The sequence below is a fragment of the Sesamum indicum genome, linkage group LG10, assembly GCF_026168435.1.
Source record: "Sesamum indicum cultivar Baizhima isolate 11 linkage group LG10, ASM2616843v1, whole genome shotgun sequence".
Lineage (NCBI taxonomy): Eukaryota > Viridiplantae > Streptophyta > Magnoliopsida > Lamiales > Pedaliaceae > Sesamum > Sesamum indicum.
Genome location: NC_142666.1, coordinates 6,256,327 through 6,279,613, shown reverse-complemented (window position 1 = coordinate 6,279,613; position 23,287 = coordinate 6,256,327). Strand labels below are relative to the sequence as shown.

General features: G+C 59.2%; 49 non-coding genes across 49 annotated transcripts; all 49 read left to right on the top strand.

The window, feature by feature from the left end:
• The first annotated feature begins 316 nt into the window (after window positions 1-316).
• LOC148785896 (5S ribosomal RNA) lies at window positions 317-435 on the top strand. Its single transcript, XR_016062374.1, has one exon. It is a non-coding gene; the product is annotated as a 5S ribosomal RNA (ribosomal RNA).
• Window positions 436-789: 354 nt separating this feature from the next.
• LOC148785895 (5S ribosomal RNA) lies at window positions 790-908 on the top strand. Its single transcript, XR_016061947.1, has one exon. It is a non-coding gene; the product is annotated as a 5S ribosomal RNA (ribosomal RNA).
• Window positions 909-1,263: 355 nt separating this feature from the next.
• LOC148785894 (5S ribosomal RNA) lies at window positions 1,264-1,382 on the top strand. Its single transcript, XR_016062061.1, has one exon. It is a non-coding gene; the product is annotated as a 5S ribosomal RNA (ribosomal RNA).
• A 355-nt stretch (window positions 1,383-1,737) lies between these two features.
• Window positions 1,738-1,856, top strand: LOC148785893 (5S ribosomal RNA). The gene has a single exon (XR_016061783.1). It is a non-coding gene; the product is annotated as a 5S ribosomal RNA (ribosomal RNA).
• A 354-nt stretch (window positions 1,857-2,210) lies between these two features.
• Window positions 2,211-2,329, top strand: LOC148785892 (5S ribosomal RNA). Its single transcript, XR_016062219.1, has one exon. It is a non-coding gene; the product is annotated as a 5S ribosomal RNA (ribosomal RNA).
• Window positions 2,330-2,684: 355 nt separating this feature from the next.
• LOC148785891 (5S ribosomal RNA) lies at window positions 2,685-2,803 on the top strand. Its single transcript, XR_016062026.1, has one exon. It is a non-coding gene; the product is annotated as a 5S ribosomal RNA (ribosomal RNA).
• Window positions 2,804-3,158: 355 nt separating this feature from the next.
• LOC148785890 (5S ribosomal RNA) lies at window positions 3,159-3,277 on the top strand. Its single transcript, XR_016068216.1, has one exon. It is a non-coding gene; the product is annotated as a 5S ribosomal RNA (ribosomal RNA).
• Window positions 3,278-3,632: 355 nt separating this feature from the next.
• On the top strand, window positions 3,633-3,751 carry LOC148785889 (5S ribosomal RNA). The gene has a single exon (XR_016061782.1). It is a non-coding gene; the product is annotated as a 5S ribosomal RNA (ribosomal RNA).
• Window positions 3,752-4,105: 354 nt separating this feature from the next.
• Window positions 4,106-4,224, top strand: LOC148785888 (5S ribosomal RNA). Its single transcript, XR_016062218.1, has one exon. It is a non-coding gene; the product is annotated as a 5S ribosomal RNA (ribosomal RNA).
• Window positions 4,225-4,579: 355 nt separating this feature from the next.
• On the top strand, window positions 4,580-4,698 carry LOC148785887 (5S ribosomal RNA). The gene has a single exon (XR_016068214.1). It is a non-coding gene; the product is annotated as a 5S ribosomal RNA (ribosomal RNA).
• A 355-nt stretch (window positions 4,699-5,053) lies between these two features.
• On the top strand, window positions 5,054-5,172 carry LOC148785886 (5S ribosomal RNA). The gene has a single exon (XR_016068213.1). It is a non-coding gene; the product is annotated as a 5S ribosomal RNA (ribosomal RNA).
• Window positions 5,173-5,527: 355 nt separating this feature from the next.
• LOC148785885 (5S ribosomal RNA) lies at window positions 5,528-5,646 on the top strand. The gene has a single exon (XR_016068212.1). It is a non-coding gene; the product is annotated as a 5S ribosomal RNA (ribosomal RNA).
• A 355-nt stretch (window positions 5,647-6,001) lies between these two features.
• LOC148785884 (5S ribosomal RNA) lies at window positions 6,002-6,120 on the top strand. Its single transcript, XR_016068211.1, has one exon. It is a non-coding gene; the product is annotated as a 5S ribosomal RNA (ribosomal RNA).
• A 355-nt stretch (window positions 6,121-6,475) lies between these two features.
• On the top strand, window positions 6,476-6,594 carry LOC148785883 (5S ribosomal RNA). The gene has a single exon (XR_016062373.1). It is a non-coding gene; the product is annotated as a 5S ribosomal RNA (ribosomal RNA).
• Window positions 6,595-6,949: 355 nt separating this feature from the next.
• Window positions 6,950-7,068, top strand: LOC148785882 (5S ribosomal RNA). Its single transcript, XR_016062372.1, has one exon. It is a non-coding gene; the product is annotated as a 5S ribosomal RNA (ribosomal RNA).
• A 355-nt stretch (window positions 7,069-7,423) lies between these two features.
• Window positions 7,424-7,542, top strand: LOC148785881 (5S ribosomal RNA). The gene has a single exon (XR_016068407.1). It is a non-coding gene; the product is annotated as a 5S ribosomal RNA (ribosomal RNA).
• A 355-nt stretch (window positions 7,543-7,897) lies between these two features.
• LOC148785880 (5S ribosomal RNA) lies at window positions 7,898-8,016 on the top strand. The gene has a single exon (XR_016061945.1). It is a non-coding gene; the product is annotated as a 5S ribosomal RNA (ribosomal RNA).
• A 355-nt stretch (window positions 8,017-8,371) lies between these two features.
• On the top strand, window positions 8,372-8,490 carry LOC148785879 (5S ribosomal RNA). Its single transcript, XR_016062060.1, has one exon. It is a non-coding gene; the product is annotated as a 5S ribosomal RNA (ribosomal RNA).
• A 355-nt stretch (window positions 8,491-8,845) lies between these two features.
• Window positions 8,846-8,964, top strand: LOC148785878 (5S ribosomal RNA). Its single transcript, XR_016068406.1, has one exon. It is a non-coding gene; the product is annotated as a 5S ribosomal RNA (ribosomal RNA).
• Window positions 8,965-9,318: 354 nt separating this feature from the next.
• Window positions 9,319-9,437, top strand: LOC148785877 (5S ribosomal RNA). The gene has a single exon (XR_016068210.1). It is a non-coding gene; the product is annotated as a 5S ribosomal RNA (ribosomal RNA).
• Window positions 9,438-9,792: 355 nt separating this feature from the next.
• Window positions 9,793-9,911, top strand: LOC148785876 (5S ribosomal RNA). Its single transcript, XR_016068209.1, has one exon. It is a non-coding gene; the product is annotated as a 5S ribosomal RNA (ribosomal RNA).
• A 355-nt stretch (window positions 9,912-10,266) lies between these two features.
• Window positions 10,267-10,385, top strand: LOC148785875 (5S ribosomal RNA). Its single transcript, XR_016068208.1, has one exon. It is a non-coding gene; the product is annotated as a 5S ribosomal RNA (ribosomal RNA).
• A 355-nt stretch (window positions 10,386-10,740) lies between these two features.
• LOC148785874 (5S ribosomal RNA) lies at window positions 10,741-10,859 on the top strand. Its single transcript, XR_016068207.1, has one exon. It is a non-coding gene; the product is annotated as a 5S ribosomal RNA (ribosomal RNA).
• A 355-nt stretch (window positions 10,860-11,214) lies between these two features.
• LOC148785873 (5S ribosomal RNA) lies at window positions 11,215-11,333 on the top strand. Its single transcript, XR_016068206.1, has one exon. It is a non-coding gene; the product is annotated as a 5S ribosomal RNA (ribosomal RNA).
• Window positions 11,334-11,688: 355 nt separating this feature from the next.
• On the top strand, window positions 11,689-11,807 carry LOC148785872 (5S ribosomal RNA). Its single transcript, XR_016068205.1, has one exon. It is a non-coding gene; the product is annotated as a 5S ribosomal RNA (ribosomal RNA).
• A 355-nt stretch (window positions 11,808-12,162) lies between these two features.
• LOC148785871 (5S ribosomal RNA) lies at window positions 12,163-12,281 on the top strand. Its single transcript, XR_016062371.1, has one exon. It is a non-coding gene; the product is annotated as a 5S ribosomal RNA (ribosomal RNA).
• Window positions 12,282-12,636: 355 nt separating this feature from the next.
• Window positions 12,637-12,755, top strand: LOC148785870 (5S ribosomal RNA). Its single transcript, XR_016068203.1, has one exon. It is a non-coding gene; the product is annotated as a 5S ribosomal RNA (ribosomal RNA).
• Window positions 12,756-13,110: 355 nt separating this feature from the next.
• On the top strand, window positions 13,111-13,229 carry LOC148785869 (5S ribosomal RNA). Its single transcript, XR_016068202.1, has one exon. It is a non-coding gene; the product is annotated as a 5S ribosomal RNA (ribosomal RNA).
• Window positions 13,230-13,584: 355 nt separating this feature from the next.
• On the top strand, window positions 13,585-13,703 carry LOC148785868 (5S ribosomal RNA). Its single transcript, XR_016068201.1, has one exon. It is a non-coding gene; the product is annotated as a 5S ribosomal RNA (ribosomal RNA).
• Window positions 13,704-14,058: 355 nt separating this feature from the next.
• On the top strand, window positions 14,059-14,177 carry LOC148785867 (5S ribosomal RNA). The gene has a single exon (XR_016062370.1). It is a non-coding gene; the product is annotated as a 5S ribosomal RNA (ribosomal RNA).
• Window positions 14,178-14,532: 355 nt separating this feature from the next.
• Window positions 14,533-14,651, top strand: LOC148785866 (5S ribosomal RNA). The gene has a single exon (XR_016068405.1). It is a non-coding gene; the product is annotated as a 5S ribosomal RNA (ribosomal RNA).
• A 355-nt stretch (window positions 14,652-15,006) lies between these two features.
• On the top strand, window positions 15,007-15,125 carry LOC148785865 (5S ribosomal RNA). The gene has a single exon (XR_016068200.1). It is a non-coding gene; the product is annotated as a 5S ribosomal RNA (ribosomal RNA).
• A 355-nt stretch (window positions 15,126-15,480) lies between these two features.
• Window positions 15,481-15,599, top strand: LOC148785864 (5S ribosomal RNA). Its single transcript, XR_016062369.1, has one exon. It is a non-coding gene; the product is annotated as a 5S ribosomal RNA (ribosomal RNA).
• Window positions 15,600-15,954: 355 nt separating this feature from the next.
• LOC148785863 (5S ribosomal RNA) lies at window positions 15,955-16,073 on the top strand. Its single transcript, XR_016068403.1, has one exon. It is a non-coding gene; the product is annotated as a 5S ribosomal RNA (ribosomal RNA).
• Window positions 16,074-16,428: 355 nt separating this feature from the next.
• LOC148785862 (5S ribosomal RNA) lies at window positions 16,429-16,547 on the top strand. Its single transcript, XR_016068199.1, has one exon. It is a non-coding gene; the product is annotated as a 5S ribosomal RNA (ribosomal RNA).
• Window positions 16,548-16,902: 355 nt separating this feature from the next.
• LOC148785861 (5S ribosomal RNA) lies at window positions 16,903-17,021 on the top strand. Its single transcript, XR_016062368.1, has one exon. It is a non-coding gene; the product is annotated as a 5S ribosomal RNA (ribosomal RNA).
• Window positions 17,022-17,376: 355 nt separating this feature from the next.
• Window positions 17,377-17,495, top strand: LOC148785860 (5S ribosomal RNA). The gene has a single exon (XR_016068197.1). It is a non-coding gene; the product is annotated as a 5S ribosomal RNA (ribosomal RNA).
• A 355-nt stretch (window positions 17,496-17,850) lies between these two features.
• Window positions 17,851-17,969, top strand: LOC148785859 (5S ribosomal RNA). Its single transcript, XR_016061943.1, has one exon. It is a non-coding gene; the product is annotated as a 5S ribosomal RNA (ribosomal RNA).
• A 355-nt stretch (window positions 17,970-18,324) lies between these two features.
• Window positions 18,325-18,443, top strand: LOC148785858 (5S ribosomal RNA). The gene has a single exon (XR_016062059.1). It is a non-coding gene; the product is annotated as a 5S ribosomal RNA (ribosomal RNA).
• Window positions 18,444-18,798: 355 nt separating this feature from the next.
• On the top strand, window positions 18,799-18,917 carry LOC148785857 (5S ribosomal RNA). The gene has a single exon (XR_016062367.1). It is a non-coding gene; the product is annotated as a 5S ribosomal RNA (ribosomal RNA).
• Window positions 18,918-19,272: 355 nt separating this feature from the next.
• On the top strand, window positions 19,273-19,391 carry LOC148785856 (5S ribosomal RNA). Its single transcript, XR_016062222.1, has one exon. It is a non-coding gene; the product is annotated as a 5S ribosomal RNA (ribosomal RNA).
• Window positions 19,392-19,746: 355 nt separating this feature from the next.
• LOC148785855 (5S ribosomal RNA) lies at window positions 19,747-19,865 on the top strand. Its single transcript, XR_016068196.1, has one exon. It is a non-coding gene; the product is annotated as a 5S ribosomal RNA (ribosomal RNA).
• Window positions 19,866-20,220: 355 nt separating this feature from the next.
• On the top strand, window positions 20,221-20,339 carry LOC148785854 (5S ribosomal RNA). Its single transcript, XR_016061942.1, has one exon. It is a non-coding gene; the product is annotated as a 5S ribosomal RNA (ribosomal RNA).
• A 355-nt stretch (window positions 20,340-20,694) lies between these two features.
• Window positions 20,695-20,813, top strand: LOC148785853 (5S ribosomal RNA). Its single transcript, XR_016062366.1, has one exon. It is a non-coding gene; the product is annotated as a 5S ribosomal RNA (ribosomal RNA).
• Window positions 20,814-21,168: 355 nt separating this feature from the next.
• On the top strand, window positions 21,169-21,287 carry LOC148785852 (5S ribosomal RNA). Its single transcript, XR_016061941.1, has one exon. It is a non-coding gene; the product is annotated as a 5S ribosomal RNA (ribosomal RNA).
• Window positions 21,288-21,642: 355 nt separating this feature from the next.
• On the top strand, window positions 21,643-21,761 carry LOC148785851 (5S ribosomal RNA). Its single transcript, XR_016068195.1, has one exon. It is a non-coding gene; the product is annotated as a 5S ribosomal RNA (ribosomal RNA).
• Window positions 21,762-22,116: 355 nt separating this feature from the next.
• Window positions 22,117-22,235, top strand: LOC148785850 (5S ribosomal RNA). Its single transcript, XR_016061820.1, has one exon. It is a non-coding gene; the product is annotated as a 5S ribosomal RNA (ribosomal RNA).
• Window positions 22,236-22,589: 354 nt separating this feature from the next.
• LOC148785849 (5S ribosomal RNA) lies at window positions 22,590-22,708 on the top strand. Its single transcript, XR_016061940.1, has one exon. It is a non-coding gene; the product is annotated as a 5S ribosomal RNA (ribosomal RNA).
• A 355-nt stretch (window positions 22,709-23,063) lies between these two features.
• On the top strand, window positions 23,064-23,182 carry LOC148785848 (5S ribosomal RNA). The gene has a single exon (XR_016068194.1). It is a non-coding gene; the product is annotated as a 5S ribosomal RNA (ribosomal RNA).
• The last annotated feature ends 105 nt before the right edge of the window (window positions 23,183-23,287 follow it).

The window sequence follows — 23,287 nt, the reverse complement described above, 5'->3', positions numbered from 1 at the left end:
TTTTTCTCGACCGTTCCGCACACCCCAACCCCTGTATATCTCCCCCTGAGACCCCACGGCCGACTCATCACGAATGCGGCCAACGATCGAAAACGCGCCGGAATCCAACGAGAACGGCGAAATTTGGGCCACGAAATGTGGCACAACGGGGCAAGCCCAGTTGTCCACGTCGTGGAGCTCGCGGCGAGCTTCGCGTGCATAGGCTGCTCGCGGCGTGGCTCCACCAGTGCGCAAAGTTACGCCCCCCGAAAGATTCGACGTCCCACCTGTCGCTCCGCTGCTAGAGCATAAAAGGTTAAAGCGCGCATATCTCAGCGGGTGCGATCATACCAGCACTAATGCACCGGATCCCATCAGAACTCCGAAGTTAAGCGTGCTTGGGCGAGAGTAGTACTAGGATGGGTGACCCCCTGGGAAGTCCTCGTGTTGCACCCCTTTTTGCGAAATGCTCCTCCGACCCGTCCAGCTTCCTGCTTTTTCTCGACCGTTCCGCACACCCCAACCCCTGTATATCTCCCCCTGAGACCCCACGGCCGACTCATCACGAATGCGGCCAACGATCGAAAACGCGCCGGAATCCAACGAGAACGGCGAAATTTGGGCCACGAAATGTGGCACAACGGGGCAAGCCCAGTTGTCCACGTCGTGGAGCTCGCGGCGAGCTTCGCGTGCATAGGCTGCTCGCGGCGTGGCTCCACCAGTGCGCAAAGTTACGCCCCCCGAAAGATTCGACGTCCCACCTGTCGCTCCGCTGCTAGAGCATAAAAGTTAAAGCGCGCATATCTCAGCGGGTGCGATCATACCAGCACTAATGCACCGGATCCCATCAGAACTCCGAAGTTAAGCGTGATTGGGCGAGAGTAGTACTAGGATGGGTGACCCCCTGGGAAGTCCTCGTGTTGCACCCCTTTTTGCGAAATGCTCCTCCGACCCGTCCAGCTTCCTGCTTTTTCTCGACCGTTCCGCACACCCCAACCCCTGTATATCTCCCCCTGAGACCCCACGGCCGACTCATCACGAATGCGGCCAACGATCGAAAACGCGCCGGAATCCACCGAGAACGGCGAAATTTGGGCCACGAAATGTGGCACAACGGGGCAAGCCCAGTTGTCCACGTCGTGGAGCTCGCGGCGAGCTTCGCGTGCATAGGCTGCTCGCGGCGTGGCTCCACCAGTGCGCAAAGTTACGCCCCCTGGAAGATTCGACGTCCCACCTGTCGCTCCGCTGCTAGAGCATAAAAGGTTAAAGCGAGCATATCTCAGCGGGTGCGATCATACCAGCACTAATGCACCGGATCCAATCAGAACTCCGAAGTTAAGCGTGCTTGGGCGAGAGTAGTACTAGGATGGGTGACCCCCTGGGAAGTCCTCGTGTTGCACCCCTTTTTGCGAAATGCTCCTCCGACCCGTCCAGCTTCCTGCTTTTTCTCGACCGTTCCGCACACCCCAACCCCTGTATATCTCCCCCTGAGACCCCACGGCCGACTCATCACGAATGCGGCCAACGATCGAAAACGCGCCGGAATCCACCGAGAACGGCGAAATTTGGGCCACGAAATGTGGCACAACGGGGCAAGCCCAGTTGTCCACGTCGTGGAGCTCGCGGCGAGCTTCGCGTGCATAGGCTGCTCGCGGCGTGGCTCCACCAGTGCGCAAAGTTACGCCCCCCGAAAGATTCGACGTCCCACCTGTCGCTCCGCTGCTAGAGCATAAAAGGTTAAAGCGCGCATATCTCAGCGGGTGCGATCATACCAGCACTAATGCACCGGATCCCATCAGAACTCCGAAGTTAAGCGTGCTTGGGTGAGAGTAGTACTAGGATGGGTGACCCCCTGGGAAGTCCTCGTGTTGCACCCCTTTTTGCGAAATGCTCCTCCGACCCGTCCAGCTTCCTGCTTTTTCTCGACCGTTCCGCACACCCCAACCCCTGTATATCTCCCCCTGAGACCCCACGGCCGACTCATCACGAATGCGGCCAACGATCGAAAACGCGCCGGAATCCAACGAGAACGGCGAAATTTGGGCCACGAAATGTGGCACAACGGGGCAAGCCCAGTTGTCCACGTCGTGGAGCTCGCGGCGAGCTTCGCGTGCATAGGCTGCTCGCGGCGTGGCTCCACCAGTGCGCAAAGTTACGCCCCCCGAAAGATTCGACGTCCCACCTGTCGCTCCGCTGCTAGAGCATAAAAGTTAAAGCGCGCATATCTCAGCGGGTGCGATCATACCAGCACTAATGCACCGGATCCCATCAGAACTCCGAAGTTAAGCGTGATTGGGCGGTAGTAGTACTAGGATGGGTGACCCCCTGGGAAGTCCTCGTGTTGCACCCCTTTTTGCGAAATGCTCCTCCGACCCGTCCAGCTTCCTGCTTTTTCTCGACCGTTCCGCACACCCCAACCCCTGTATATCTCCCCCTGAGACCCCACGGCCGACTCATCACGAATGCGGCCAACGATCGAAAACGCGCCGGAATCCACCGAGAACGGCGAAATTTGGGCCACGAAATGTGGCACAACGGGGCAAGCCCAGTTGTCCACGTCGTGGAGCTCGCGGCGAGCTTCGCGTGCATAGGCTGCTCGCGGCGTGGCTCCACCAGTGCGCAAAGTTACGCCCCCCGGAAGATTCGACGTCCCACCTGTCGCTCCGCTGCTAGAGCATAAAAGGTTAAAGCGCGCATATCTCAGCGTGTGCGATCATACCAGCACTAATGCACCGGATCCCATCAGAACTCCGAAGTGAAGCGTGCTTGGGCGAGAGTAGTACTAGGATGGGTGACCCCCTGGGAAGTCCTCGTGTTGCACCCCTTTTTGCGAAATGCTCCTCCGACCCGTCCAGCTTCCTGCTTTTTCTCGACCGTTCCGCACACCCCAACCCCTGTATATCTCCCCCTGAGACCCCACGGCCGACTCATCACGAATGCGGCCAACGATCGAAAATGCGCCGGAATCCACCGAGAACGGCGAAATTTGGGCCACGAAATGTGGCACAACGGGGCAAGCCCTGTTGTCCACGTCGTGGAGCTCGCGGCGAGCTTCGCGTGCATAGGCTGCTCGCGGCGTGGCTCCACCAGTGCGCAAAGTTACGCCCCCCGGAAGATTCGACGTCCCACCTGTCGCTCCGCTGCTAGAGCATAAAAGGTTAAAGCGCGCATATCTCAGCGGGTGCGATCATACCAGCACTAATGCACCGGATCCCATCAGAACTCCGAAGTGAAGCGTGCTTGGGCGAGAGTAGTACTAGGATGGGTGACCCCCTGGGAAGTCCTCGTGTTGCACCCCTTTTTGCGAAATGCTCCTCCGACCCGTCCAGCTTCCTGCTTTTTCTCGACCGTTCCGCACACCCCAACCCCTGTATATCTCCCCCTGAGACCCCACGGCCGACTCATCACGAATGCGGCCAACGATCGAAAACGCGCCGGAATCCACCGAAAACGGCGAAATTTGGGCCACGAAATGTGGCACAACGGGGCAAGCCCAGCTGTCCACGTCGTGGAGCTCGCGGCGAGCTTCGCGTGCATAGGCTGCTCGCGGCGTGGCTCCACCAGTGCGCAAAGTTACGCCCCCCGAAAGATTCGACGTCCCACCTGTCGCTCCGCTGCTAGAGCATAAAAGGTTAAAGCGCGCATATCTCAGCGGGTGCGATCATACCAGCACTAATGCACCGGATCCCATCAGAACTCCGAAGTTAAGCGTGCTTGGGTGAGAGTAGTACTAGGATGGGTGACCCCCTGGGAAGTCCTCGTGTTGCACCCCTTTTTGCGAAATGCTCCTCCGACCCGTCCAGCTTCCTGCTTTTTCTCGACCGTTCCGCACACCCCAACCCCTGTATATCTCCCCCTGAGACCCCACGGCCGACTCATCACGAATGCGGCCAACGATCGAAAACGCGCCGGAATCCAACGAGAACGGCGAAATTTGGGCCACGAAATGTGGCACAACGGGGCAAGCCCAGTTGTCCACGTCGTGGAGCTCGCGGCGAGCTTCGCGTGCATAGGCTGCTCGCGGCGTGGCTCCACCAGTGCGCAAAGTTACGCCCCCCGAAAGATTCGACGTCCCACCTGTCGCTCCGCTGCTAGAGCATAAAAGTTAAAGCGCGCATATCTCAGCGGGTGCGATCATACCAGCACTAATGCACCGGATCCCATCAGAACTCCGAAGTTAAGCGTGATTGGGCGGTAGTAGTACTAGGATGGGTGACCCCCTGGGAAGTCCTCGTGTTGCACCCCTTTTTGCGAAATGCTCCTCCGACCCGTCCAGCTTCCTGCTTTTTCTCGACCGTTCCGCACACCCCAACCCCTGTATATCTCCCCCTGAGACCCCACGGCCGACTCATCACGAATGCGGCCAACGATCGAAAACGCGCCGGAATCCACCGAGAACGGCGAAATTTGGGCCACGAAATGTGGCACAACGGGGCAAGCCCAGCTGTCCACGTCGTGGAGCTCGCGGCGAGCTTCGCGTGCATAGGCTGCTCGCGGCGTGGCTCCACCAGTGCGCAAAGTTACGCCCCCCGGAAGATTCGACGTCCCACCTGTCGCTCCGCTGCTAGAGCATAAAAGGTTAAAGCGCGCATATCTCAGCGGGTGCGATCATACCAGCACTAATGCACCGGATCCCATCAGAACTCCGAAGTGAAGCGTGCTTGGGCGAGAGTAGTACTAGGATGGGTGACCCCCTGGGAAGTCCTCGTGTTGCACCCCTTTTTGCGAAATGCTCCTCCGACCCGTCCAGCTTCCTGCTTTTTCTCGACCGTTCCGCACACCCCAACCCCTGTATATCTCCCCCTGAGACCCCACGGCCGACTCATCACGAATGCGGCCAACGATCGAAAACGCGCCGGAATCCACCGAGAACGGCGAAATTTGGGCCACGAAATGTGGCACAACGGGGCAAGCCCTGTTGTCCACGTCGTGGAGCTCGCGGCGAGCTTCGCGTGCATAGGCTGCTCGCGGCGTGGCTCCACCAGTGCGCAAAGTTACGCCCCCCGGAAGATTCGACGTCCCACCTGTCGCTCCGCTGCTAGAGCATAAAAGGTTAAAGCGCGCATATCTCAGCGGGTGCGATCATACCAGCACTAATGCACCGGATCCCATCAGAACTCCGAAGTGAAGCGTGCTTGGGCGAGAGTAGTACTAGGATGGGTGACCCCCTGGGAAGTCCTCGTGTTGCACCCCTTTTTGCGAAATGCTCCTCCGACCCGTCCAGCTTCCTGCTTTTTCTCGACCGTTCCGCACACCCCAACCCCTGTATATCTCCCCCTGAGACCCCACGGCCGACTCATCACGAATGCGGCCAACGATCGAAAACGCGCCGGAATCCACCGAAAACGGCGAAATTTGGGCCACGAAATGTGGCACAACGGGGCAAGCCCAGCTGTCCACGTCGTGGAGCTCGCGGCGAGCTTCGCGTGCATAGGCTGCTCGCGGCGTGGCTCCACCAGTGCGCAAAGTTACGCCCCCCGGAAGATTCGACGTCCCACCTGTCGCTCCGCTGCTAGAGCATAAAAGGTTAAAGCGCGCATATCTCAGCGGGTGCGATCATACCAGCACTAATGCACCGGATCCCATCAGAACTCCGAAGTGAAGCGTGCTTGGGCGAGAGTAGTACTAGGATGGGTGACCCCCTGGGAAGTCCTCGTGTTGCACCCCTTTTTGCGAAATGCTCCTCCGACCCGTCCAGCTTCCTGCTTTTTCTCGACCGTTCCGCACACCCCAACCCCTGTATATCTCCCCCTGAGACCCCACGGCCGACTCATCACGAATGCGGCCAACGATCGAAAACGCGCCGGAATCCACCGAAAACGGCGAAATTTGGGCCACGAAATGTGGCACAACGGGGCAAGCCCAGCTGTCCACGTCGTGGAGCTCGCGGCGAGCTTCGCGTGCATAGGCTGCTCGCGGCGTGGCTCCACCAGTGCACAAAGTTACGCCCCCCGGAAGATTCGACGTCCCACCTGTCGCTCCGCTGCTAGAGCATAAAAGGTTAAAGCGCGCATATCTCAGCGGGTGCGATCATACCAGCACTAATGCACCGGATCCCATCAGAACTCCGAAGTGAAGCGTGCTTGGGCGAGAGTAGTACTAGGATGGGTGACCCCCTGGGAAGTCCTCGTGTTGCACCCCTTTTTGCGAAATGCTCCTCCGACCCGTCCAGCTTCCTGCTTTTTCTCGACCGTTCCGCGCACCCCAACCCCTGTATATCTCCCCCTGAGACCCCACGGCCGACTCATCACGAATGCGGCCAACGATCGAAAACGCGCCGGAATCCACCGAGAACGGCGAAATTTGGGCCACGAAATGTGGCACAACGGGGCAAGCCCAGCTGTCCACGTCGTGGAGCTCGCGGCGAGCTTCGCGTGCATAGGCTGCTCGCGGCGTGGCTCCACCAGTGCGCAAAGTTACGCCCCCCGGAAGATTCGACGTCCCACCTGTCGCTCCGCTGCTAGAGCATAAAAGGTTAAAGCGCGCATATCTCAGCGGGTGCGATCATACCAGCACTAATGCACCGGATCCCATCAGAACTCCGAAGTTAAGCGTGCTTGGGCGAGAGTAGTACTAGGATGGGTGACCCCCTGGGAAGTCCTCGTGTTGCACCCCTTTTTGCGAAATGCTCCTCCGACCCGTCCAGCTTCCTGCTTTTTCTCGACCGTTCCGCACACCCCAACCCCTGTATATCTCCCCCTGAGACCCCACGGCCGACTCATCACGAATGCGGCCAACGATCGAAAACGCGCCGGAATCCACCGAGAACGGCGAAATTTGGGCCACGAAATGTGGCACAACGGGGCAAGCCCAGCTGTCCACGTCGTGGAGCTCGCGGCGAGCTTCGCGTGCATAGGCTGCTCGCGGCGTGGCTCCACCAGTGCGCAAAGTTACGCCCCCCGGAAGATTCGACGTCCCACCTGTCGCTCCGCTGCTAGAGCATAAAAGGTTAAAGCGCGCATATCTCAGCGGGTGCGATCATACCAGCACTAATGCACCGGATCCCATCAGAACTCCGAAGTTAAGCGTGCTTGGGCGAGAGTAGTACTAGGATGGGTGACCCCCTGGGAAGTCCTCGTGTTGCACCCCTTTTTGCGAAATGCTCCTCCGACCCGTCCAGCTTCCTGCTTTTTCTCGACCGTTCCGCACACCCCAACCCCTGTATATCTCCCCCTGAGACCCCACGGCCGACTCATCACGAATGCGGCCAACGATCGAAAACGCGCCGGAATCCACCGAGAACGGCGAAATTTGGGCCACGAAATGTGGCACAACGGGGCAAGCCCAGCTGTCCACGTCGTGGAGCTCGCGGCGAGCTTCGCGTGCATAGGCTGCTCGCGGCGTGGCTCCACCAGTGCGCAATGTTACGCCCCCCGAAAGATTCGACGTCCCACCTGTCGCTCCGCTGCTAGAGCATAAAAGGTTAAAGCGCGCATATCTCAGCGGGTGCGATCATACCAGCACTAATGCACCGGATCCCATCAGAACTCCGAAGTTAAGCGTGTTTGGGCGAGAGTAGTACTAGGATGGGTGACCCCCTGGGAAGTCCTCGTGTTGCACCCCTTTTTGCGAACTGCTCCTCCCACCCGTCCAGCTTCCCGCTTTTTCTCGACCGTTCCGCGCACCCCAACCCCTGTATATCTCCCCATGAGACCCCACGGCCGACTCATCACGAATGCGGCCAACGATCGAAAACGTGCCGGAATCCACCGAAAACGGCGAAATTTGGGCCACGAAATGTGGCCCAACGGGGCAAGCCCAGTTGTCCACGTCGTGGAGCTCGCGGCGAGCTTCGCGTGCATAGGCTGCTCGCGGCGTGGCTCCACCAGTGCGCAAAGTTACGCCCCCCGGAAGATTCGACGTCCCACCTGTCGCTCCGCTGCTAGAGCATAAAAGGTTAAAGCGCGCATATCTCAGCGGGTGCGATCATACCAGCACTAATGCACCGGATCCCATCAGAACTCCGAAGTTAAGCGTGATTGGGCGAGAGTAGTACTAGGATGGGTGACCCCCTGGGAAGTCCTCGTGTTGCACCCCTTTTTGCGAAATGCTCCTCCGACCCGTCCAGCTTCCTGCTTTTTCTCGACCGTTCCGCACACCCCAACCCCTGTATATCTCCCCCTGAGACCCCACGGCCGACTCATCACGAATGCGGCCAACGATCGAAAACGCGCCGGAATCCACCGAGAACGGCGAAATTTGGGCCACGAAATGTGGCACAACGGGGCAAGCCCAGTTGTCCACGTCGTGGAGCTCGCGGCGAGCTTCGCGTGCATAGGCTGCTCGCGGCGTGGCTCCACCAGTGCGCAAAGTTACGCCCCCTGGAAGATTCGACGTCCCACCTGTCGCTCCGCTGCTAGAGCATAAAAGGTTAAAGCGAACATATCTCAGCGGGTGCGATCATACCAGCACTAATGCACCGGATCCAATCAGAACTCCGAAGTTAAGCGTGCTTGGGCGAGAGTAGTACTAGGATGGGTGACCCCCTGGGAAGTCCTCGTGTTGCACCCCTTTTTGCGAAATGCTCCTCCGACCCGTCCAGCTTCCTGCTTTTTCTCGACCGTTCCGCACACCCCAACCCCTGTATATCTCCCCCTGAGACCCCACGGCCGACTCATCACGAATGCGGCCAACGATCGAAAACGCGCCGGAATCCACCGAGAACGGCGAAATTTGGGCCACGAAATGTGGCACAACGGGGCAAGCCCAGCTGTCCACGTCGTGGAGCTCGCGGCGAGCTTCGCGTGCATAGGCTGCTCGCGGCGTGGCTCCACCAGTGCGCAATGTTACGCCCCCCGAAAGATTCGACGTCCCACCTGTCGCTCCGCTGCTAGAGCATAAAAGGTTAAAGCGCGCATATCTCAGCGGGTGCGATCATACCAGCACTAATGCACCGGATCCCATCAGAACTCCGAAGTTAAGCGTGTTTGGGCGAGAGTAGTACTAGGATGGGTGACCCCCTGGGAAGTCCTCGTGTTGCACCCCTTTTTGCGAACTGCTCCTCCCACCCGTCCAGCTTCCCGCTTTTTCTCGACCGTTCCGCGCACCCCAACCCCTGTATATCTCCCCATGAGACCCCACGGCCGACTCATCACGAATGCGGCCAACGATCGAAAACGCGCCGGAATCCACCGAGAACGGCGAAATTTGGGCCACGAAATGTGGCACAACGGGGCAAGCCCAGCTGTCCACGTCGTGGAGCTCGCGGCGAGCTTCGCGTGCATAGGCTGCTCGCGGCGTGGCTCCACCAGTGCGCAAAGTTACGCCCCCCGGAAGATTCGACGTCCCACCTGTCGCTCCGCTGCTAGAGCATAAAAGTTAAAGCGCGCATATCTCAGCGGGTGCGATCATACCAGCACTAATGCACCGGATCCCATCAGAACTCCGAAGTGAAGCGTGCTTGGGCGAGAGTAGTACTAGGATGGGTGACCCCCTGGGAAGTCCTCGTGTTGCACCCCTTTTTGCGAAATGCTCCTCCGACCCGTCCAGCTTCCTGCTTTTTCTCGACCGTTCCGCACACCCCAACCCCTGTATATCTCCCCCTGAGACCCCACGGCCGACTCATCACGAATGCGGCCAACGATCGAAAACGCGCCGGAATCCACCGAGAACGGCGAAATTTGGGCCACGAAATGTGGCACAACGGGGCAAGCCCAGTTGTCCACGTCGTGGAGCTCGCGGCGAGCTTCGCGTGCATAGGCTGCTCGCGGCGTGGCTCCACCAGTGCGCAAAGTTACGCCCCCCGGAAGATTCGACGTCCCACCTGTCGCTCCGCTGCTAGAGCATAAAAGGTTAAAGCGCGCATATCTCAGCGGGTGCGATCATACCAGCACTAATGCACCGGATCCCATCAGAACTCCGAAGTGAAGCGTGCTTGGGCGAGAGTAGTACTAGGATGGGTGACCCCCTGGGAAGTCCTCGTGTTGCACCCCTTTTTGCGAAATGCTCCTCCGACCCGTCCAGCTTCCTGCTTTTTCTCGACCGTTCCGCACACCCCAACCCCTGTATATCTCCCCCTGAGACCCCACGGCCGACTCATCACGAATGCGGCCAACGATCGAAAATGCGCCGGAATCCACCGAGAACGGCGAAATTTGGGCCACGAAATGTGGCACAACGGGGCAAGCCCAGCTGTCCACGTCGTGGAGCTCGCGGCGAGCTTCGCGTGCATAGGCTGCTCGCGGCGTGGCTCCACCAGTGCGCAAAGTTACGCCCCCCGGAAGATTCGACGTCCCACTTGTCGCTCCGCTGCTAGAGCATAAAAGGTTAAAGCGCGCATATCTCAGCGGGTGCGATCATACCAGCACTAATGCACCGGATCCCATCAGAACTCCGAAGTGAAGCGTGCTTGGGCGAGAGTAGTACTAGGATGGGTGACCCCCTGGGAAGTCCTCGTGTTGCACCCCTTTTTGCGAAATGCTCCTCCGACCCGTCCAGCTTCCTGCTTTTTCTCGACCGTTCCGCACACCCCAACCCCTGTATATCTCCCCCTGAGACCCCACGGCCGACTCATCACGAATGCGGCCAACGATCGAAAATGCGCCGGAATCCACCGAGAACGGCGAAATTTGGGCCACGAAATGTGGCACAACGGGGCAAGCCCTGTTGTCCACGTCGTGGAGCTCGCGGCGAGCTTCGCGTGCATAGGCTGCTCGCGGCGTGGCTCCACCAGTGCGCAAAGTTACGCCCCCCGGAAGATTCGACGTCCCACCTGTCGCTCCGCTGCTAGAGCATAAAAGGTTAAAGCGCGCATATCTCAGCGGGTGCGATCATACCAGCACTAATGCACCGGATCCCATCAGAACTCCGAAGTGAAGCGTGCTTGGGCGAGAGTAGTACTAGGATGGGTGACCCCCTGGGAAGTCCTCGTGTTGCACCCCTTTTTGCGAAATGCTCCTCCGACCCGTCCAGCTTCCTGCTTTTTCTCGACCGTTCCGCACACCCCAACCCCTGTATATCTCCCCCTGAGACCCCACGGCCGACTCATCACGAATGCGGCCAACGATCGAAAACGCGCCGGAATCCACCGAAAACGGCGAAATTTGGGCCACGAAATGTGGCACAACGGGGCAAGCCCAGCTGTCCACGTCGTGGAGCTCGCGGCGAGCTTCGCGTGCATAGGCTGCTCGCGGCGTGGCTCCACCAGTGCGCAAAGTTACGCCCCCCGGAAGATTCGACGTCCCACCTGTCGCTCCGCTGTTAGAGCATAAAAGGTTAAAGCGCGCATATCTCAGCGGGTGCGATCATACCAGCACTAATGCACCGGATCCCATCAGAACTCCGAAGTGAAGCGTGCTTGGGCGAGAGTAGTACTAGGATGGGTGACCCCCTGGGAAGTCCTCGTGTTGCACCCCTTTTTGCGAAATGCTCCTCCGACCCGTCCAGCTTCCTGCTTTTTCTCGACCGTTCCGCACACCCCAACCCCTGTATATCTCCCCCTGAGACCCCACGGCCGACTCATCACGAATGCGGCCAACGATCGAAAACGCGCCGGAATCCACCGAAAACGGCGAAATTTGGGCCACGAAATGTGGCACAACGGGGCAAGCCCAGCTGTCCACGTCGTGGAGCTCGCGGCGAGCTTCGCGTGCATAGGCTGCTCGCGGCGTGGCTCCACCAGTGCGCAAAGTTACGCCCCCCGGAAGATTCGACGTCCCACCTGTCGCTCCGCTGTTAGAGCATAAAAGGTTAAAGCGCGCATATCTCAGCGGGTGCGATCATACCAGCACTAATGCACCGGATCCCATCAGAACTCCGAAGTGAAGCGTGCTTGGGCGAGAGTAGTACTAGGATGGGTGACCCCCTGGGAAGTCCTCGTGTTGCACCCCTTTTTGCGAAATGCTCCTCCGACCCGTCCAGCTTCCTGCTTTTTCTCGACCGTTCCGCACACCCCAACCCCTGTATATCTCCCCCTGAGACCCCACGGCCGACTCATCACGAATGCGGCCAACGATCGAAAACGCGCCGGAATCCACCGAGAACGGCGAAATTTGGGCCACGAAATGTGGCACAACGGGGCAAGCCCAGCTGTCCACGTCGTGGAGCTCGCGGCGAGCTTCGCGTGCATAGGCTGCTCGCGGCGTGGCTCCACCAGTGCGCAAAGTTACGCCCCCCGGAAGATTCGACGTCCCACCTGTCGCTCCGCTGCTAGAGCATAAAAGGTTAAAGCGCGCATATCTCAGCGGGTGCGATCATACCAGCACTAATGCACCGGATCCCATCAGAACTCCGAAGTTAAGCGTGCTTGGGCGAGAGTAGTACTAGGATGGGTGACCCCCTGGGAAGTCCTCGTGTTGCACCCCTTTTTGCGAAATGCTCCTCCGACCCGTCCAGCTTCCTGCTTTTTCTCGACCGTTCCGCACACCCCAACCCCTGTATATCTCCCCCTGAGACCCCACGGCCGACTCATCACGAATGCGGCCAACGATCGAAAACGCGCCGGAATCCACCGAGAACGGCGAAATTTGGGCCACGAAATGTGGCACAACGGGGCAAGCCCAGCTGTCCACGTCGTGGAGCTCGCGGCGAGCTTCGCGTGCATAGGCTGCTCGCGGCGTGGCTCCACCAGTGCGCAAAGTTACGCCCCCCGGAAGATTCGACGTCCCACTTGTCGCTCCGCTGCTAGAGCATAAAAGGTTAAAGCGCGCATATCTCAGCGGGTGCGATCATACCAGCACTAATGCACCGGATCCCATCAGAACTCCGAAGTGAAGCGTGCTTGGGCGAGAGTAGTACTAGGATGGGTGACCCCCTGGGAAGTCCTCGTGTTGCACCCCTTTTTGCGAAATGCTCCTCCGACCCGTCCAGCTTCCTGCTTTTTCTCGACCGTTCCGCACACCCCAACCCCTGTATATCTCCCCCTGAGACCCCACGGCCGACTCATCACGAATGCGGCCAACGATCGAAAATGCGCCGGAATCCACCGAGAACGGCGAAATTTGGGCCACGAAATGTGGCACAACGGGGCAAGCCCTGTTGTCCACGTCGTGGAGCTCGCGGCGAGCTTCGCGTGCATAGGCTGCTCGCGGCGTGGCTCCACCAGTGCGCAAAGTTACGCCCCCCGGAAGATTCGACGTCCCACCTGTCGCTCCGCTGCTAGAGCATAAAAGGTTAAAGCGCGCATATCTCAGCGGGTGCGATCATACCAGCACTAATGCACCGGATCCCATCAGAACTCCGAAGTGAAGCGTGCTTGGGCGAGAGTAGTACTAGGATGGGTGACCCCCTGGGAAGTCCTCGTGTTGCACCCCTTTTTGCGAAATGCTCCTCCGACCCGTCCAGCTTCCTGCTTTTTCTCGACCGTTCCGCACACCCCAACCCCTGTATATCTCCCCCTGAGACCCCACGGCCGACTCATCACGAATGCGGCCAACGATCGAAAACGCGCCGGAATCCACCGAAAACGGCGAAATTTGGGCCACGAAATGTGGCACAACGGGGCAAGCCCAGCTGTCCACGTCGTGGAGCTCGCGGCGAGCTTCGCGTGCATAGGCTGCTCGCGGCGTGGCTCCACCAGTGCGCAAAGTTACGCCCCCCGGAAGATTCGACGTCCCACCTGTCGCTCCGCTGTTAGAGCATAAAAGGTTAAAGCGCGCATATCTCAGCGGGTGCGATCATACCAGCACTAATGCACCGGATCCCATCAGAACTCCGAAGTGAAGCGTGCTTGGGCGAGAGTAGTACTAGGATGGGTGACCCCCTGGGAAGTCCTCGTGTTGCACCCCTTTTTGCGAAATGCTCCTCCGACCCGTCCAGCTTCCTGCTTTTTCTCGACCGTTCCGCACACCCCAACCCCTGTATATCTCCCCCTGAGACCCCACGGCCGACTCATCACGAATGCGGCCAACGATCGAAAACGCGCCGGAATCCACCGAGAACGGCGAAATTTGGGCCACGAAATGTGGCACAACGGGGCAAGCCCAGCTGTCCACGTCGTGGAGCTCGCGGCGAGCTTCGCGTGCATAGGCTGCTCGCGGCGTGGCTCCACCAGTGCGCAAAGTTACGCCCCCCGGAAGATTCGACGTCCCACCTGTCGCTCCGCTGCTAGAGCATAAAAGGTTAAAGCGCGCATATCTCAGCGGGTGCGATCATACCAGCACTAATGCACCGGATCCCATCAGAACTCCGAAGTTAAGCGTGCTTGGGCGAGAGTAGTACTAGGATGGGTGACCCCCTGGGAAGTCCTCGTGTTGCACCCCTTTTTGCGAAATGCTCCTCCGACCCGTCCAGCTTCCTGCTTTTTCTCGACCGTTCCGCACACCCCAACCCCTGTATATCTCCCCCTGAGACCCCACGGCCGACTCATCACGAATGCGGCCAACGATCGAAAACGCGCCGGAATCCACCGAGAACGGCGAAATTTGGGCCACGAAATGTGGCACAACGGGGCAAGCCCAGCTGTCCACGTCGTGGAGCTCGCGGCGAGCTTCGCGTGCATAGGCTGCTCGCGGCGTGGCTCCACCAGTGCGCAATGTTACGCCCCCCGAAAGATTCGACGTCCCACCTGTCGCTCCGCTGCTAGAGCATAAAAGGTTAAAGCGCGCATATCTCAGCGGGTGCGATCATACCAGCACTAATGCACCGGATCCCATCAGAACTCCGAAGTTAAGCGTGTTTGGGCGAGAGTAGTACTAGGATGGGTGACCCCCTGGGAAGTCCTCGTGTTGCACCCCTTTTTGCGAACTGCTCCTCCCACCCGTCCAGCTTCCTGCTTTTTCTCGACCGTTCCGCGCACCCCAACCCCTGTATATCTCCCCATGAGACCCCACGGCCGACTCATCACGAATGCGGCCAACGATCGAAAACGCGCCGGAATCCACCGAAAACGGCGAAATTTGGGCCACGAAATGTGGCCCAACGGGGCAAGCCCAGCTGTCCACGTCGTGGAGCTCGCGGCGAGCTTCGCGTGCATAGGCTGCTCGCGGCGTGGCTCCACCAGTGCGCAAAGTTACGCCCCCCGGAAGATTCGACGTCCCACCTGTCGCTCCGCTGTTAGAGCATAAAAGGTTAAAGCGCGCATATCTCAGCGGGTGCGATCATACCAGCACTAATGCACCGGATCCCATCAGAACTCCGAAGTGAAGCGTGCTTGGGCGAGAGTAGTACTAGGATGGGTGACCCCCTGGGAAGTCCTCGTGTTGCACCCCTTTTTGCGAAATGCTCCTCCGACCCGTCCAGCTTCCTGCTTTTTCTCGACCGTTCCGCACACCCCAACCCCTGTATATCTCCCCCTGAGACCCCACGGCCGACTCATCACGAATGCGGCCAACGATCGAAAACGCGCCGGAATCCACCGAGAACGGCGAAATTTGGGCCACGAAATGTGGCACAACGGGGCAAACCCAGCTGTCCACGTCGTGGAGCTCGCGGCGAGCTTCGCGTGCATAGGCTGCTCGCGGCGTGGCTCCACCAGTGCGCAAAGTTACGCCCCCCGGAAGATTCGACGTCCCACCTGTCGCTCCGCTGCTAGAGCATAAAAGGTTAAAGCGCGCATATCTCAGCGGGTGCGATCATACCAGCACTAATGCACCGGATCCCATCAGAACTCCGAAGTTAAGCGTGCTTGGGCGAGAGTAGTACTAGGATGGGTGACCCCCTGGGAAGTCCTCGTGTTGCACCCCTTTTTGCGAAATGCTCCTCCGACCCGTCCAGCTTCCTGCTTTTTCTCGACCGTTCCGCACACCCCAACCCCTGTATATCTCCCCCTGAGACCCCACGGCCGACTCATCACGAATGCGGCCAACGATCGAAAACGCGCCGGAATCCACCGAGAACGGCGAAATTTGGGCCACGAAATGTGGCACAACGGGGCAAGCCCAGCTGTCCACGTCGTGGAGCTCGCGGCGAGCTTCGCGTGCATAGGCTGCTCGCGGCGTGGCTCCACCAGTGCGCAATGTTACGCCCCCCGAAAGATTCGACGTCCCACCTGTCGCTCCGCTGCTAGAGCATAAAAGGTTAAAGCGCGCATATCTCAGCGGGTGCGATCATACCAGCACTAATGCACCGGATCCCATCAGAACTCCGAAGTTAAGCGTGTTTGGGCGAGAGTAGTACTAGGATGGGTGACCCCCTGGGAAGTCCTCGTGTTGCACCCCTTTTTGCGAACTGCTCCTCCCACCCGTCCAGCTTCCCGCTTTTTCTCGACCGTTCCGCGCACCCCAACCCCTGTATATCTCCCCATGAGACCCCACGGCCGACTCATCACGAATGCGGCCAACGATCGAAAACGCGCCGGAATCCACCGAAAACGGCGAAATTTGGGCCACGAAATGTGGCCCAACGGGGCAAGCCCAGTTGTCCACGTCGTGGAGCTCGCGGCGAGCTTCGCGTGCATAGGCTGCTCGCGGCGTAGCTACACCAGTGCGCAAAGTTACGCCCCCCGGAAGATTCGACGTCCCACCTGTCGCTCCGCTGCTAGAGCATAAAAGGTTAAAGCGCGCATATCTCAGCGGGTGCGATCATACCAGCACTAATGCACCGGATCCCATCAGAACTCCGAAGTGAAGCGTGCTTGGGCGAGAGTAGTACTAGGATGGGTGACCCCCTGGGAAGTCCTCGTGTTGCACCCCTTTTTGCGAAATGCTCCTCCGACCCGTCCAGCTTCCTGCTTTTTCTCGACCGTTCCGCACACCCCAACCCCTGTATATCTCCCCCTGAGACCCCTCGGCCGACTCATCACGAATGCGGCCAACGATCGAAAATGCGCCGGAATCCACCGAGAACGGCGAAATTTGGGCCACGAAATGTGGCACAACGGGGCAAGCCCAGCTGTCCACGTCGTGGAGCTCGCGGCGAGCTTCGCGTGCATAGGCTGCTCGCGGCGTGGCTCCACCAGTGCGCAAAGTTACGCCCCCCGGAAGATTCGACGTCCCACCTGTCGCTCCGCTGCTAGAGCATAAAAGGTTAAAGCGAACATATCTCAGCGGGTGCGATCATACCAGCACTAATGCACCGGATCCCATCAGAACTCCGAAGTTAAGCGTGCTTGGGCGAGAGTAGTACTAGGATGGGTGACCCCCTGGGAAGTCCTCGTGTTGCACCCCTTTTTGCGAAATGCTCCTCCGACCCGTCCAGCTTCCTGCTTTTTCTCGACCGTTCCGCACACCCCAACCCCTGTATATCTCCCCCTGAGACCCCACGGCCGACTCATCACGAATGCGGCCAACGATCGAAAACGCGCCGGAATCCACCGAGAACGGCGAAATTTGGGCCACGAAATGTGGCACAACGGGGCAAGCCCAGCTGTCCACGTCGTGGAGCTCGCGGCGAGCTTCGCGTGCATAGGCTGCTCGCGGCGTGGCTCCACCAGTGCGCAAAGTTACGCCCCCCGGAAGATTCGACGTCCCACCTGTCGCTCCGCTGCTAGAGCATAAAAGGTTAAAGCGCGCATATCTCAGCGGGTGCGATCATACCAGCACTAATGCACCGGATCCCATCAGAACTCCGAAGTGAAGCGTGCTTGGGCGAGAGTAGTACTAGGATGGGTGACCCCCTGGGAAGTCCTCGTGTTGCACCCCTTTTTGCGAAATGCTCCTCCGACCCGTCCAGCTTCCTGCTTTTTCTCGACCGTTCCGCACACCCCAACCCCTGTATATCTCCCCCTGAGACCCCACGGCCGACTCATCACGAATGCGGCCAACGATCGAAAACGCGCCGGAATCCACCGAGAACGGCGAAATTTGGGCCACGAAATGTGGCACAACGGGGCAAGCCCAGCTGTCCACGTCGTGGAGCTCGCGGCGAGCTTCGCGTGCATAGGCTGCTCGCGGCGTGGCTCCACCAGTGCGCAAAGTTACGCCCCCCGGAAGATTCGACGTCCCACCTGTCGCTCCGCTGCTAGAGCATAAAAGGTTAAAGCGCGCATATCTCAGCGGGTGCGATCATACCAGCACTAATGCACCGGATCCCATCAGAACTCCGAAGTTAAGCGTGATTGGGCGAGAGTAGTACTAGGATGGGTGACCCCCTGGGAAGTCCTCGTGTTGCACCCCTTTTTGCGAAATGCTCCTCCGACCCGTCCAGCTTCCTGCTTTTTCTCGACCGTTCCGCACACCCCAACCCCTGTATATCTCCCCCTGAGACCCCACGGCCGACTCATCACGAATGCGGCCAACGATCGAAAACGCGCCGGAATCCACCGAGAACGGCGAAATTTGGGCCACGAAATGTGGCACAACGGGGCAAGCCCAGTTGTCCACGTCGTGGAGCTCGCGGCGAGCTTCGCGTGCATAGGCTGCTCGCGGCGTGGCTCCACCAGTGCGCAAAGTTACGCCCCCTGGAAGATTCGACGTCCCACCTGTCGCTCCGCTGCTAGAGCATAAAAGGTTAAAGCGAACATATCTCAGCGGGTGCGATCATACCAGCACTAATGCACCGGATCCAATCAGAACTCCGAAGTTAAGCGTGCTTGGGCGAGAGTAGTACTAGGATGGGTGACCCCCTGGGAAGTCCTCGTGTTGCACCCCTTTTTGCGAAATGCTCCTCCGACCCGTCCAGCTTCCTGCTTTTTCTCGACCGTTCCGCACACCCCAACCCCTGTATATCTCCCCCTGAGACCCCACGGCCGACTCATCACGAATGCGGCCAACGATCGAAAACGCGCCGGAATCCACCGAGAACGGCGAAATTTGGGCCACGAAATGTGGCACAACGGGGCAAGCCCAGCTGTCCACGTCGTGGAGCTCGCGGCGAGCTTCGCGTGCATAGGCTGCTCGCGGCGTGGCTCCACCAGTGCGCAAAGTTACGCCCCCCGGAAGATTCGACGTCCCACCTGTCGCTCCGCTGCTAGAGCATAAAAGGTTAAAGCGCGCATATCTCAGCGGGTGCGATCATACCAGCACTAATGCACCGGATCCCATCAGAACTCCGAAGTTAAGCGTGCTTGGGCGAGAGTAGTACTAGGATGGGTGACCCCCTGGGAAGTCCTCGTGTTGCACCCCTTTTTGCGAAATGCTCCTCCGACCCGTCCAGCTTCCTGCTTTTTCTCGACCGTTCCGCACACCCCAACCCCTGTATATCTCCCCCTGAGACCCCACGGCCGACTCATCACGAATGCGGCCAACGATCGAAAACGCGCCGGAATCCACCGAGAACGGCGAAATTTGGGCCACGAAATGTGGCACAACGGGGCAAGCCCAGTTGTCCACGTCGTGGAGCTCGCGGCGAGCTTCGCGTGCATAGGCTGCTCGCGGCGTGGCTCCACCAGTGCGCAAAGTTACGCCCCCTGGAAGATTCGACGTCCCACCTGTCGCTCCGCTGCTAGAGCATAAAAGGTTAAAGCGAACATATCTCAGCGGGTGCGATCATACCAGCACTAATGCACCGGATCCAATCAGAACTCCGAAGTTAAGCGTGATTGGGCGAGAGTAGTACTAGGATGGGTGACCCCCTGGGAAGTCCTCGTGTTGCACCCCTTTTTGCGAAATGCTCCTCCGACCCGTCCAGCTTCCTGCTTTTTCTCGACCGTTCCGCACACCCCAACCCCTGTATATCTCCCCCTGAGACCCCACGGCCGACTCATCACGAATGCGGCCAACGATCGAAAACGCGCCGGAATCCACCGAGAACGGCGAAATTTGGGCCACGAAATGTGGCACAACGGGGCAAGCCCAGCTGTCCACGTCGTGGAGCTCGCGGCGAGCTTCGCGTGCATAGGCTGCTCGCGGCGTGGCTCCACCAGTGCGCAAAGTTACGCCCCCCGGAAGATTCGACGTCCCACCTGTCGCTCCGCTGCTAGAGCATAAAAGGTTAAAGCGCGCATATCTCAGCGGGTGCGATCATACCAGCACTAATGCACCGGATCCCATCAGAACTCCGAAGTGAAGCGTGCTTGGGCGAGAGTAGTACTAGGATGGGTGACCCCCTGGGAAGTCCTCGTGTTGCACCCCTTTTTGCGAAATGCTCCTCCGACCCGTCCAGCTTCCTGCTTTTTCTCGACCGTTCCGCACACCCCAACCCCTGTATATCTCCCCCTGAGACCCCACGGCCGACTCATCACGAATGCGGCCAACGATCGAAAATGCGCCGGAATCCACCGAGAACGGCGAAATTTGGGCCACGAAATGTGGCACAACGGGGCAAGCCCAGCTGTCCACGTCGTGGAGCTCGCGGCGAGCTTCGCGTGCATAGGCTGCTCGCGGCGTGGCTCCACCAGTGCGCAAAGTTACGCCCCCCGGAAGATTCGACGTCCCACCTGTCGCTCCGCTGCTAGAGCATAAAAGGTTAAAGCGCGCATATCTCAGCGGGTGCGATCATACCAGCACTAATGCACCGGATCCCATCAGAACTCCGAAGTTAAGCGTGATTGGGCGAGAGTAGTACTAGGATGGGTGACCCCCTGGGAAGTCCTCGTGTTGCACCCCTTTTTGCGAAATGCTCCTCCGACCCGTCCAGCTTCCTGCTTTTTCTCGACCGTTCCGCACACCCCAACCCCTGTATATCTCCCCCTGAGACCCCACGGCCGACTCATCACGAATGCGGCCAACGATCGAAAACGCGCCGGAATCCACCGAGAACGGCGAAATTTGGGCCACGAAATGTGGCACAACGGGGCAAGCCCAGTTGTCCACGTCGTGGAGCTCGCGGCGAGCTTCGCGTGCATAGGCTGCTCGCGGCGTGGCTCCACCAGTGCGCAAAGTTACGCCCCCCGGAAGATTCGACGTCCCACCTGTCGCTCCGCTGCTAGAGCATAAAAGGTTAAAGCGCGCATATCTCAGCGGGTGCGATCATACCAGCACTAATGCACCGGATCCCATCAGAACTCCGAAGTTAAGCGTGCTTGGGCGAGAGTAGTACTAGGATGGGTGACCCCCTGGGAAGTCCTCGTGTTGCACCCCTTTTTGCGAAATGCTCCTCCGACCCGTCCAGCTTCCTGCTTTTTCTCGACCGTTCCGCACACCCCAACCCCTGTATATCTCCCCCTGAGACCCCACGGCCGACTCATCACGAATGCGGCCAACGATCGAAAACGCGCCGGAATCCAACGAGAACGGCGAAATTTGGGCCACGAAATGTGGCACAACGGGGCAAGCCCAGTTGTCCACGTCGTGGAGCTCGCGGCGAGCTTCGCGTGCATAGGCTGCTCGCGGCGTGGCTCCACCAGTGCGCAAAGTTACGCCCCCCGAAAGATTCGACGTCCCACCTGTCGCTCCGCTGCTAGAGCATAAAAGGTTAAAGCGCGCATATCTCAGCGGGTGCGATCATACCAGCACTAATGCACCGGATCCCATCAGAACTCCGAAGTTAAGCGTGATTGGGCGAGAGTAGTACTAGGATGGGTGACCCCCTGGGAAGTCCTCGTGTTGCACCCCTTTTTGCGAAATGCTCCTCCGACCCGTCCAGCTTCCTGCTTTTTCTCGACCGTTCCGCACACCCCAACCCCTGTATATCTCCCCCTGAGACCCCACGGCCGACTCATCACGAATGCGGCCAACGATCGAAAACGCGCCGGAATCCACCGAGAACGGCGAAATTTGGGCCACGAAATGTGGCACAACGGGGCAAGCCCAGTTGTCCACGTCGTGGAGCTCGCGGCGAGCTTCGCGTGCATAGGCTGCTCGCGGCGTGGCTCCACCAGTGCGCAAAGTTACGCCCCCCGGAAGATTCGACGTCCCACCTGTCGCTCCGCTGCTAGAGCATAAAAGGTTAAAGCGCGCATATCTCAGCGGGTGCGATCATACCAGCACTAATGCACCGGATCCCATCAGAACTCCGAAGTGAAGCGTGCTTGGGCGAGAGTAGTACTAGGATGGGTGACCCCCTGGGAAGTCCTCGTGTTGCACCCCTTTTTGCGAAATGCTCCTCCGACCCGTCCAGCTTCCTGCTTTTTCTCGACCGTTCCGCACACCCCAACCCCTGTATATCTCCCCCTGAGACCCCACGGCCGACTCATCACGAATGCGGCCAACGATCGAAAACGCGCCGGAATCCACCGAGAACGGCGAAATTTGGGCCACGAAATGTGGCACAACGGGGCAAGCCCAGCTGTCCACGTCGTGGAGCTCGCGGCGAGCTTCGCGTGCATAGGCTGCTCGCGGCGTGGCTCCACCAGTGCGCAAAGTTACGCCCCCCGGAAGATTCGACGTCCCACCTGTCGCTCCGCTGCTAGAGCATAAAAGGTTAAAGCGCGCATATCTCAGCGGGTGCGATCATACCAGCACTAATGCACCGGATCCCATCAGAACTTCGAAGTTAAGCGTGCTTGGGCGAGAGTAGTACTAGGATGGGTGACCCCCTGGGAAGTCCTCGTGTTGCACCCCTTTTTGCGAAATGCTCCTCCGACCCGTCCAGCTTCCTGCTTTTTCTCGACCGTTCCGCACACCCCAACCCCTGTATATCTCCCCCTGAGACCCCACGGCCGACTCATCACGAATGCGGCCAACGATCGAAAACGCGCCGGAATCCAACGAGAACGGCGAAATTTGGGCCACGAAATGTGGCACAACGGGGCAAGCCCAGTTGTCCACGTCGTGGAGCTCGCGGCGAGCTTCGCGTGCATAGGCTGCTCGCGGCGTGGCTCCACCAGTGCGCAAAGTTACGCCCCCCGAAAGATTCGACGTCCCACCTGTCGCTCCGCTGCTAGAGCATAAAAGTTAAAGCGCGCATATCTCAGCGGGTGCGATCATACCAGCACTAATGCACCGGATCCCATCAGAACTCCGAAGTTAAGCGTGATTGGGCGAGAGTAGTACTAGGATGGGTGACCCCCTGGGAAGTCCTCGTGTTGCACCCCTTTTTGCGAAATGCTCCTCCGACCCGTCCAGCTTCCTGCTTTTTCTCGACCGTTCCGCACACCCCAACCCCTGTATATCTCCCCCTGAGACCCCACGGCCGACTCATCACGAATGCGGCCAACGATCGAAAACGCGCCGGAATCCACCGAGAACGGCGAAATTTGGGCCACGAAATGTGGCACAACGGGGCAAGCCCAGTTGTCCACGTCGTGGAGCTCGCGGCGAGCTTCGCGTGCATAGGCTGCTCGCGGCGTGGCTCCACCAGTGCGCAAAGTTACGCCCCCCGGAAGATTCGACGTCCCACCTGTCGCTCCGCTGCTAGAGCATAAAAGGTTAAAGCGCGCATATCTCAGCGGGTGCGATCATACCAGCACTAATGCACCGGATCCCATCAGAACTCCGAAGTGAAGCGTGCTTGGGCGAGAGTAGTACTAGGATGGGTGACCCCCTGGGAAGTCCTCGTGTTGCACCCCTTTTTGCGAAATGCTCCTCCGACCCGTCCAGCTTCCTGCTTTTTCTCGACCGTTCCGCACACCCCAACCCCTGTATATCTCCCCCTGAGACCCCACGGCCGACTC